General features: G+C 32.6%; 1 long non-coding RNA gene across 1 annotated transcript; it reads right to left on the bottom strand.

Moving 5' to 3' along the window:
* Positions 1-8,473: 8,473 nt before the first annotated feature.
* On the bottom strand, positions 8,474-10,951 carry LOC130050409 (uncharacterized). The gene is made up of 2 exons (XR_008798846.1): positions 10,657-10,951; positions 8,474-10,343 (listed from the first exon to the last, which is right to left on the bottom strand). It is a non-coding gene; the product is annotated as an uncharacterized LOC130050409 (long non-coding RNA).
* Between the last annotated feature and the right edge of the window lie 917 nt (positions 10,952-11,868).

Raw genomic sequence — 11,868 nt, 5'->3', positions numbered from 1 at the left:
AATTTAATTTTCAAAATCTATTGTTATTTTCGTTTCATTTATACAACAATTTATTATTTGAATAGAATACCTTTCATAAAATGACATATGTGGATGAAATAAGTCTATGTGTATAATCTATCCTCTAGTTATTATGCAGGAATAACAGACGTTTGATTTGTAAGTCAAGTAAATTTCCAAAGTGCAAAGATGCAACAAGCATCTGGGTTCTTCCAAAAATACATTATAATTTAGATTGCAATTTACAAGGCTTGCGATACTTATTTTTGAATTATCTTGATGAACTTCGGGAGGTTTCGTCCGCGGGTTTGGTATTTCTGAGATAGTCTTCAAGACGTACTTTTGAGGCAATATTTCATTCAATTATTATTTAGTATGCTAATGTATGAGTCATTGCCAAAATTGGATTTTAAATCCTATGTCAATGGAATTGTTTTCAGTTAAAAGATGTAGGGGTTCTTACAATTTGTTGTCTATGTTACAAATTTACTCCCTCTACCTGTTGACTTGCGTTTAAGAGCTATGTTGCCGCGCATTTAAAATCTTTCATTTAAAAATATGATATTTGATGCCATTTTAGCATAACGTAAAAGCAAAAAAGAAGTTGCAGTTGACATTATAAACTATGCTTAACATGAATAGTTACATGTCTTCCTATATTTTGCGTTTTCAATCCAAAATCAAATGGTTGGGACGAAATGTCATATTGATTGATATGCTGATTTAGAAAACAGGGTGTCTTTACGGCAGCAGCACAACTGAATGAAAGCCGAGGAGGACAGTGGAACAGTACAAATTGACATGTCTGGGATACATCTTCTGTGCTGGGGTTTATTGCTACTTAATGGTGAGCTGTTTTACACAATCTTATTAATCAAGATAAAAGAAAATGTTTGATTATTAGAACAAAAATGATTGAAAAAAGTATTTTTCATATTTCCTATTTGATATAATCCAAAGAAATATGTCAATAGTAAGTTATAGAAATCCAAACATAATTTGTTTAATTCAAGCTGTAATCCCATATATTTTCTGTAATCATTAAGTCATTCCTGTCATATTAAATACAACTCCCGTAGAGTTGACTGGAAATGCATTGTGCAGGCGGTAATTTAAAATGCAAGTGGATTGGTCAAATAAAAACTGTAAAGGAACGGGTGTGAAAACCTCAGAAAAATGACGTCGTTTGTCGAGTCAATTTTAGATCCCATTCTATATAATATACAAAAAAAATGATATAGATAACATGAAAAAGTGAAGAAAACGAACATTGATCAATATCATAAAACAAACACGGCCCCTTGACACACAAGAGGTGGTATCGGGTACCTAGGAGGAATAAGCATCCCGTGTTGACTGGTTACACCCAATGAGTCCTATATCGTGATCAGGTAAACGGAGTAACAGCCTTGCAATTGATTTGAAAAATAATAACTAAATGTTGTATTCGGTGAGGTTTAAAGGGCCTGACTTACAATAGGAATATACCAGTATTGCATAATCTAACTAAACTAACAATAATAAAAAGAACAGTAACCAATCTGATAACTCCTATAAATAATTCAAAATTAAGAGTAGGGCAAACACGGACCCTGGAGATACATTCTTTGCACCCATATTTTGAATACGGATTACTCCGTTTATCTGATCGAGATATAGGGCTCATGGCGGGTGTGACCGGTCAACAGGGATTACTTACACCATATGGCACCTAATTCCACCTTTGGTATGCCCAGGGATCTATGTATTTTTATATAGGCGAGCAAGGTTATCTATCGTTCTTTGCAATGGAGGGAAGTTTGCATGTGGGAATACAATTCAAACAGCTTCTCAGTGGGGAAGATGATAAAATTTGTTTTTTAGAAAGTGCATTATGTTTCTATCTGCAAGCGAAAAAGTCAAGCGCATTACCAATCGTGAATATTTTTCACTAAAAGGAATGCAATCTCGAGAAGCAAATGAGGTTTAAGCAGATATCTTCCCTTTATAAATATTTATGCATTGATCAATGTAATTTATGTTTCTAGTGAATGTAGGTGGTTATATGGTATCTGGTGATTGCATGCATTACGTCATGGCTGTGTCTATGGAATGTGTATACAAACAGAAATGCAATGAGTGTGATGATAAAATACACTGAAAAACTTACTAAAAATAGTAAGGCATTTCAATCCTCTTGATCATCTAGATATCTTACAAAGTGAGGTGACGCATGCGCTAAAGTCAATGTTTGCTATGGGGAGAATTTGAAAGCGCAAAAGATATATTATTTGAAATGACGACGTTTACCTTGCATTAAGAGTGGAATTCAATGGTTTCAGTAGGATTGTATTGCGGAAAAATCATTTATGGATTAATTCAGGTAAGTTTTGGAACGATTCACATCAAATGTAACCCAAACTAAAATCGAACTGAAGCGCGACTGATTTCCCGTATACTTTATGAAGGCTTGAACAGAAAGGAGGGGGATAGAAAAGACCTAATATAGATAGCCCCTTGTTTCCTTTGAAATTAGGTGTCTAATAACAGCCATTTGAGAATACGGTCCACTGCACTTATATTGAAGTCGGTTATATTGAACTATCTGTTATATTGAAGTTGAAATAAATCCCCCAGAAGCAATATTTGTGTAGTTCAGCATTGGTTATATTGAACTTTGGATATATTGAACAATTCAGGTCAGTCCCCTGTAGTTCATTATATCCGGAGTAGACTGTAATTATGCTTCATGAGATCTGGAATGTAATTCAAACTTTTATTCTCACTGCTACTGTATTTTGTATTTGTACAGTTTAAAACTCCTATAAATTATACAGAATTAAGAGTACGGTAAGCACGGACCCCTGGAGATACACTCTTTGCACACTGATTTTGACAACATATTACTTCGTTTACCTGATCGAAACGTTCGCATTTCGTAAATGCTATGGTCGTTATAACGATCTAGTTTGTCAATACAACCTATCATTGGGTCGAATGCTGTCTGATGTGTTTCATACCGATTTTTAGACCGTTCTTGGCACACTGATTTTGATTACAGATAATTCCGTTTACCTGATCAAGACATAGGGCTCACGGTGGGTGTAACCGATATACAGGGGATGCTTACTCCTCCTAGGCACCTGATTCCAACCTATGGTATGTCTAGGAGTCCGTGTTGATCCAACATTTCAATTTGTATATTCCTTGTGGGAGTTATGAGATTGATCATTGTTCGTTTTCTTCACTTTTCATGGTGTTGATAAAAGTGTAAATGTTTTACTGAGGCGTGATCATCAAACGACATCCAATCTGGGAGTTCAGTATTTTAGATATCTAACATTCAGCCTAAAACTTAAAGATTTAGAAGTTTGATATTTGGATATCCAATATTAAATTTTAAAAGCTGAATATTTAATGTTTTATAATTTGGTTATCTAATATTAAGAATAAAGGTCTTAAGATTTACAAGTTTCATATTTTGGATATCTAATATTAAGCCTAGAAAGCTGTATACTTTTGATATCTAACATTAAGTCTAAAACGCGGAAAATCTAAAAGTTTAATATTTTTTTTCTAAAATTAAGCCTAAAAGACGTTGTTTGATATTTTTAAAATTGTAATCGAACGCCTATACACGGAATTTACAAACCTAGGGTAATATGTTCAATAAATTCAAAGGTTTTAATAGTATAGCAATTTTATAAACGTTTACGTTGGATTTTCAAATTGCGATAATAAAAACAAATTTTCATTATCGTGTTTTACTTGAACATTCATTAAAACGTCAATAATCAAATCGAACGATTTCACGATATAAAACACCAAAAATTCTAAAACGATTCATAACCTTGATCTCTAAATCTTAATTCAAAATATAACATTGAAAATCGATCGTGATGAACAATCGAAGAATCAAATAGAAGGATATATGTTCAATCAATTGAAACAGATTATACTTTATTCCAGTAACATTTCGATAGAAGCATTTAAATCCTTGATTATGAGTGGCATACTTTTAAGAACTTTTCGTATTTGCAATCGTATTGTAGTCATACATGCAAGTATATAATTTGTAGTGTTGATAGTCTAAGTCATTTATCAGGGGTGGTGCATTTTTAAATGTTGTTTCCTGGACAACAAATTAAAAGTAAAGAGAAAGGTAAACCTGCATGATGAATTTTGCACGCATAAACATGACAAACGATAGGGAGGATGAATAATTTATCGAGATTATTTGAAACATTTTCATAACAGCTGCAAAATATATTTTATGCTCCTTTCAAAATGAGGTATCGTTGAATTTCAAGTAGCAATATATATCTTTATTCGGTTTCATGAAAAATTGAAGTCATGTGTCAACCATTGCATATAATAAAGTATTAAAATATGTAACAACATTAAATCGTAGGTTTTGCTCTTTGAACAATTAAAAACGTCTTTTACTATTTTTAATGAAATTCCGATAAAAAAAATCTGCTACGCTAACAAATTTGAAATGGACGTCACTTATTTTAAAACTACATTCAGGGGGTCCGTGTTTGCCCAACTATCTAGTTTGTATTGTTTATAGCAGTTATGAGATTGATCACTGTTCGTTATCTTCACCTTGCAATCCAAAGGCTGTAGATTTTACCAAATAAAAAGTCGTAGATAATCCTTATCAGTCAAACAATCGCAGAAACATATTTATCTGTGTGCAGCGAGAATTGGCGAAGTATTAAACACATTAATACTGTGACTCTCTCTGTATCTTTGAACAGGATGAGAACATATATGTGTAATTCTGAAAGCATGCACACAGGTGAACGCAAACAAAACATCTTAAGCAAGATACTCCTTAAATTTTGCCAAATTGTATAATAATGACAATTCTTTATAGCATGTCTCTAATAAGAAACACAATCGAAAATTCAAATTGTTTTTACACATAACAGAAATTCATAAAACTACAACATGAAAAGTGAAGATAACGAACAGTGATCAATCTCATATCTCATATAAACAATACAAAATAAAACGTTGGGCATGCATGGGCCCCTGGATATACCAGATGTGGGATCAAGTGCCTAGGAGGAGTAAATATTCCCTGTCGACTGGTCACACTCGCCGTGAAGCCTTTATCTTGATCAGTTGAATGGAGTTATCCGTAGTCAAAATTAGTATAAAAACATACTAAATTGTAGATTACAAATTGATACAACTTATTTTGTTTCATCAGAGATCAGTGTGTCGGATGACTTGCTAATTGAAATCAAGTAGCCGGAACCTATAAGTAAATTAATGTGTAGTATGGTTAGACGCAATGATAGAATTAGCGTCTGGAGATAAGCCACCAAATAATTTGCATGCAATATTACGATATAACTTTATACTGAACAAAATTTTATTTCCCGGCAATATAATTGACTCCATTATTTGATTGTTGCAAAAATGTTGATGAATACCACTATTTCTTTTTCATATTAGAGAAGTAATTCATTCAATACAAAATTCAAACTAGATATTTCAATACTGTTGATACACATTTTGTTACGGAGTTGACCTTCAATTTCTGTTGTGAAAAACCAATCTTATATCGTTTCTTCAAAGTAATCATCAACGACTGTGGATGATTAAGCCCCGTATAACATTACGATGCAGGATTTATTCATTAAAAGGGTGAAGATAATGAGAACAGCGATCAATATCATTGTATAACGATATCAAGGTAACAGTTGTCAAGTCTGTTTTAAGTTTATATATATATATATATATATATATATATATATATTGACCTTAAATCTACAGATACCTTGTCAGGCTTCTCTCTATCTTTCTGTTTGTCTCTCTGGATATGTATTTATGATGATAAGCTGCTTATCTTGATTTTCTAGAGGTATAGCGTTCGTTCAGAATGCGGAAGGTCGGGGTTCGTTAAAACAGGTGATGACAGTTCCATAGCCAAACACTCGACATCAAGTGTGAATGTCACGGGTCCTCAGAGATGAGCTTAAAAACGGATGTCCCGTATCACAGATGGTGTGGCACGCAAAAGAACCCCCACTGCTCAATGGCTGTAAGCGCCAAGCATAGGCCTAAATTTAAAGTCATTCGCCGGTCTTGGTGACGTCTCCATATGAGTGAAAAATTCTCGAGAGGGACGTTAAACAAGATACAATCAATCAATCAAAGATTTTATTGTCATTTATTCGCAAAATAGCACTGTTTGTTGTGCATATAAAATCAAATGCTGTGTATTAAGTGATTTCTTTTGTTTTATGTATTATTCGTTTTACAAAGATAACCGTTAGTTTTGCAATTTGGTCTGTTCGTTATGAACCAGATCGTTAAGATTGCTTTTATGCATATTCGTTTTGCAAAAAGGTCCATTGATTAAGCATTTAATGTCATTTATCAAATTTTATGGTAACAAAAATTAAATTGAATGTTCAGTTTCTCTTACATGATATTGTTTGACCTTTCCACCGCACAAAGTATTTGTTTTTGTGATTATTTGCCTTTGATTGATTGATTGAATATTATTTAACGTACCTCTCGAGAATATTTCACTCATATGGAGACATGACCATTGCCGGTGAAGGGCTGCAAAATTTAGGCTTATGTTCGGCGCTTATGGCCATTGAGCAGGGAGGGATCTTTATCGTGCCACACCTGCTGTGACACGGGGTCTCGGTTTTTGCTGTCTCATTCGAAGGACCGCCCCATTTAGTCGCCTCTTACGACAAGCAAGAAGTACTGGGGATCTATTCTGACCCGGATCCCCACGGGACTTTTAAAAGACCTGTATTTTATTATTGATACAATATGTATTGGAAAATTTATTATATTCATTCGTTTATATACCACCAACAATCTGTTGATGGGGTCTTGAAATAATCACGCGTTTAGTATTTCTATAACTTAAAGAAATTTACAAAATTAACATGCATTCTCTGACTAAAATGATTTATTTTCTTTTTTCCTTATCTCATTCACATTAGGTAAAAAATATATCGACTGTCTGTAGAAATTATTACCTTAAATTTCCGCAATCAAATGTTGAATAAAATGTTTAAAATATCGATATCACTGATTTCTTTCATAGAACTTGGAAGATATTATTTAACGGCAGATATGAACTCGACGAATTCCATGGAAAACGTTCCTTCTACCACGAAAGGCGTTGGTCTGACCACGACAGATCTGATCACAGGTAATGATGCAATTTAAGACATTTATGGGGGTTCTTTTTTCCATTTCTAGCTTAGCTCATCTGAGTAAGTTTCTCTTACTGGGTTGTCGCATCTCTTCGTGTTCCTTTCACATGTTCAACTTTTCCTCAACTAAAAAACTACTTCCGACAAAATCGCTCCAAAGTAATATCGGTTAAAGTTTCTTTTTTTCAAATTGAGGGTCATATTCATTACAAAGGTGGAATTATGTAAACAGGAAGGAGATTTTCAATAATATTATTCTGAATAATCAATTAAGAAAAAAACACCAAACTTGTATAGTAGCTTCAACGTGCATTTCGTTTCTTAAAAGCCAAGTTAGTTACACCATGTCAACGAGTGGAACCACATACCTCTTTTGAAATAAATTAAACTAGGAATTCACAATTATAATGAGTAACGGCTTATTATAGAATACGGTGATGAATATGTACGGGTGTAATAGTTGGGCAAACACGGACCTCTGGACACACCAAAGGTGGGATCAGGTGCCTAGGTGGAGTAGGCATCCCTTGTCGTCCGGTCACATCCGCCGTGATCCCTATATCTTGACCAGGTAAACGGAGTTCTCCGTAGTCAAAATCAGTGTGCCAAGAACGGTATAACAATCAGTATGAAACACGTTAGACAGCATTTAACCCAATGATACGCTGTATTGGCAGACTAGATCGTTATAACGACCATAAAATTCGCAAAATGCTGACGTGAAATGAGACTGTTCAAACCCCTGTATCCTGTACCATTAACTTGTTTGTCAGTAGCTTGTCTCGATTTAAAAACTGACCATACGCAGAACAAGCTCTTGCATATCGAATCAGTTGAGAGATATTTAAGAGTCATTCTCTGTAAGGATCAACATTTTTATTATAGGGGCGGAAAGGTACCCTCACCGATTTTTGCTGAAATTTGGCATATAGTGATTATTTGATACCCTCTCATAGAATTTGGTACCAAAATTCGAAATTGAGGTACCGTTGCCATGGTAACAAGAACACTGTGAAAACAGCTCCCAAGATGCTTAAAAATGCTCGATGTTGGCCTGTTTTTGATTAAACATAAACAAATTAATTTTACTGATGTACAAATTTCTCTATTGCTTGCTTAAAGATTAGGTTCAACATAATAAATTCTTGATAAAACATCCATAAATCAATATTGGATTACCAATTGTTCCTGAGGTTGAAAAATCAATGTTTTAGCATTTTGACTATTTTTGAAAAAAATCATTTTTAAGCCATTTTATGACATCATTTACAAGAAAACACAACAACACACATCAATGAAAGTTATTATGATTTAATTCATCCCATTATGTGTAAAATATAAAAGAAAAAAAAACGACCAATGTCTTATTTTGCTAAATAAAATTATATAGCTTGAAAAATTGGTTGCCATGGTAATATGAAAAATCTCATAATATGAATATATGAGTCAAATTCTAATAATTTATCAATATAATATCCTTAATCTATTAAATTTGGCATAAACAATGATAAATATCATGAATTCTCATGTTGTGAAATATTTTAGTTGCCATAACAACCATATTTCAGTATTTTATAACAAGGTTTTAATAAGTAAACTAGTATGCTAATTTGTATCAGAAAGCATTACAGGTCTGTTTATTACCATGTGGTAGTGTAAACTCATTGTCATATTATATTTGAACATATAAATTGATGTAAAAGTCTGCTTAAATTAGCAATATAAATTATTAATTCTTTTGTTACCATAGCAACCATTATAAGATACATGTATATGGTTCCTTTAAGTTTTGAAGAAAAGTGCTGACTATAAAACTGATTTGTGTCAGGAAGCAGAAACGTGTGTGCCTATTATTAAGTGAAAGTGTTCTGTCATAATCTTAATAATTGTTATAAAGTACAAATTTCATAATTTCCGTGGATTAGTCATAAGTTGGATTAGTTGGTGTAGCAAACATTTAAAAAAATCTTCAAGTCAAAAAGCATTGGTAGAAGATAATAACATTTAAAATGAAAATCATTTTTTTTTCAATGTGTTTGCATTACTTTGTATTGAATAGAATTTTTACTTTTCACAAGATAAAATTACATTTATCTCTAGGTATTTCCTGGAAAAGCATTATATGACTCTGTTTAATCATTTGAATTTAATTATTACAAAGGGGAAAATATGAAGAAAATGTGTTAGTATGGAAACGATAGCAACCATAATCATTGAAAACAATTTAATGTACATGTACTTCAGTAGATTTATTCTATAATATCATAACTTTCTCTTTGTATTAATTCATAGGTTGGTTAAGATATACATGTACTAACTAAGAAGGAATTCAATTTGTAGTTTAGTTGCTATAGAAACCTACTTCCATGGAAACATTATGTTGGCGATTTAGATTTCTTTTCATCTTCATTTTAAACTACAAGTATTTTACCTACTTATACTCAGTTAAGTCAGTTTTGACCAGAGATAGCTAGTCCAAAAGTCCTGTTATGAAAATGTTGGTAATCTGACTGTTTTGTCTCCATGGAAACATTAAATAGGAACTGTAGCAGCTACATGTAACTGTAGTATATTAATGATTGGGTATGCATTCTTTTCCAAATTTTGTGTCCATCTTGGTTATATTAAGAATATGAATTTAAAGTTGTCCTGTTTCTGTCAGACTTATCCTGATTGTTTTCTATTAGATTAAAATTGTACATTTTAAATTGCAGTCTGTGAAGCTCTCAGTCAGTGCAGAAAATAAATTAAACAATCTTCAATTATATGTTCAAGCTTTATCTAAAAATGAGTTTGTAAATAATGACTAACACACTATTATTTGTTTTTGCATACATATCAGTATTTTTCTGTAAACTATGGACATGTACAGTTGCATTGTTCAGTTGAGTACAGTTCCTTCCATGAAAGGGATGAGAAATTCAAAAACAGGTCATCAAATATTCTCCAACAGTTTCAGCCTCTGTGATTTTCTCAGTGGACACATTCCAGCTGAACAATCTTTAAACAAGTTCCAGCCATGTTGGATCCACTTAAATTTTAATGACCCACAACAGTGTTGTCATAATGATGATGCTGAGTATTATACATTCCTCACAGAAAATATTTCTGTCTTAATTTCATTTAGAACATCCAATCTTGAATCTGCACCCCTGACTGTCAGAGCTACAAATGTATATTAACAATAATAAATATTTCTTGCTGATTAGAAGTTTAAATAACATCAGAATGAGCAATTGCAAACTTCAAAATTAAATTACATTGACAAATTTATGTATATTTACAAACGTTAAAGTTAATGTGATAAATCTTATTCACAAACACCTATCGACACAGGCATTTCTCATGTACAAGATTTTGCTTGAAGTTTATATTCAACGGTGAATTGCATATAATGGAATTGGATAGATCTATATATTTGTTTACTGTCTAGTTATTTTACAAACTGAGGCAAAATGAATGATAGTAAAGTACTTACGGATCTGAATTGTTATGACAACAGCATTGGACACATTTAATGCCACCTGTGCGTTTCTTTTTCGGTTAATTTTTCTCAGAAGTTTTTGCATACAAGTTCTCCCTGTTGTAATCACGATCGCAGCGTAAATCCACTGATACATTATCCTTGAAAGCTACATATCGAGAGCATAACGGTCTCCGACAAACACTTAAGTATGAAATGTAAAATTCTAGTTGATTTAAAGACTTAAACCAGTTCAAAATATCCAAATCACCACTCACGAGTTTCTACTTTCACTTCGGAAAAGGGACATAACTTGTCTTGATCATGAATATACTTGGAATACGCATTGCAGTCAAGAGTCGAGGTGATCTAGATTTCGGAAAAACTCGCATATTTTCGCAATAGCGCAAAATTTAAAATCAATTTATTTTCTTAAATGAAATATGACATCTCTAATTTTTTGATATGTTATTCTAGTAGATACGATACACATTTATCAATGTAAGAACAATCCACCAGTGGTTGTGTTTCTGTACAAAATTGAAACAATTTTCTCTCATTTTCAGTGGGATTTTTGGGTATTTGAGGGCTTATATTTCATGTTAAGGCGTTGTAGCAAATTAATTTTATTTTTAAAAATTACACACAACATAGCTTAATTGAATAGCAATGGAAATTAAATGAAAAATGAATATATACACATTTTTATAAAGGAAAATTCAATATTTACTGAGGGGCACGTCTTTGCACAAAATTGGATGTCTTGTTGCCATGGAAACACGAGTCAAAGCCCATTTTTAAAGGTGTCATGATTTAAGGACTGAAGTATGTATACTTTGTGTAAAATTTCGTCAAAATCCGTGTCGGTCGTTTTCCACATGTTTTGATGCTTACAGAGAATGACTCTTAAACACCATATGCAGGTGATAATGGAATATTGCTACATAAATATGGCGTGGCTTCATGAAGTAGTTAAGTAGACCAAAACTACTCTAGCTGAACACGAAACATTTTAAGAAAAAATAGACTATTTCTTCATCTTCTTTGGGATGGAAAACAAGTTGGCTATTTGTTGAAATCCTTAGAACGTTCATTGATCGTTATATTCGATTTAATCACGTGTTAATCGTGCATTTCACATCAAAATAAACTTGTACAAATAAAGCAATATTATAATCATTCACGTTTGATCTAGATTCATACTGATACATCGTATGTGGTCCCATC

The sequence above is a fragment of the Ostrea edulis genome, chromosome 9, assembly GCF_947568905.1.
Source record: "Ostrea edulis chromosome 9, xbOstEdul1.1, whole genome shotgun sequence".
Taxonomy (NCBI): domain Eukaryota; kingdom Metazoa; phylum Mollusca; class Bivalvia; order Ostreida; family Ostreidae; genus Ostrea; species Ostrea edulis.
The sequence above is the reverse complement of the archived record's forward strand: the minus strand, read 5'-3'. Positions and strand labels throughout refer to the sequence as shown.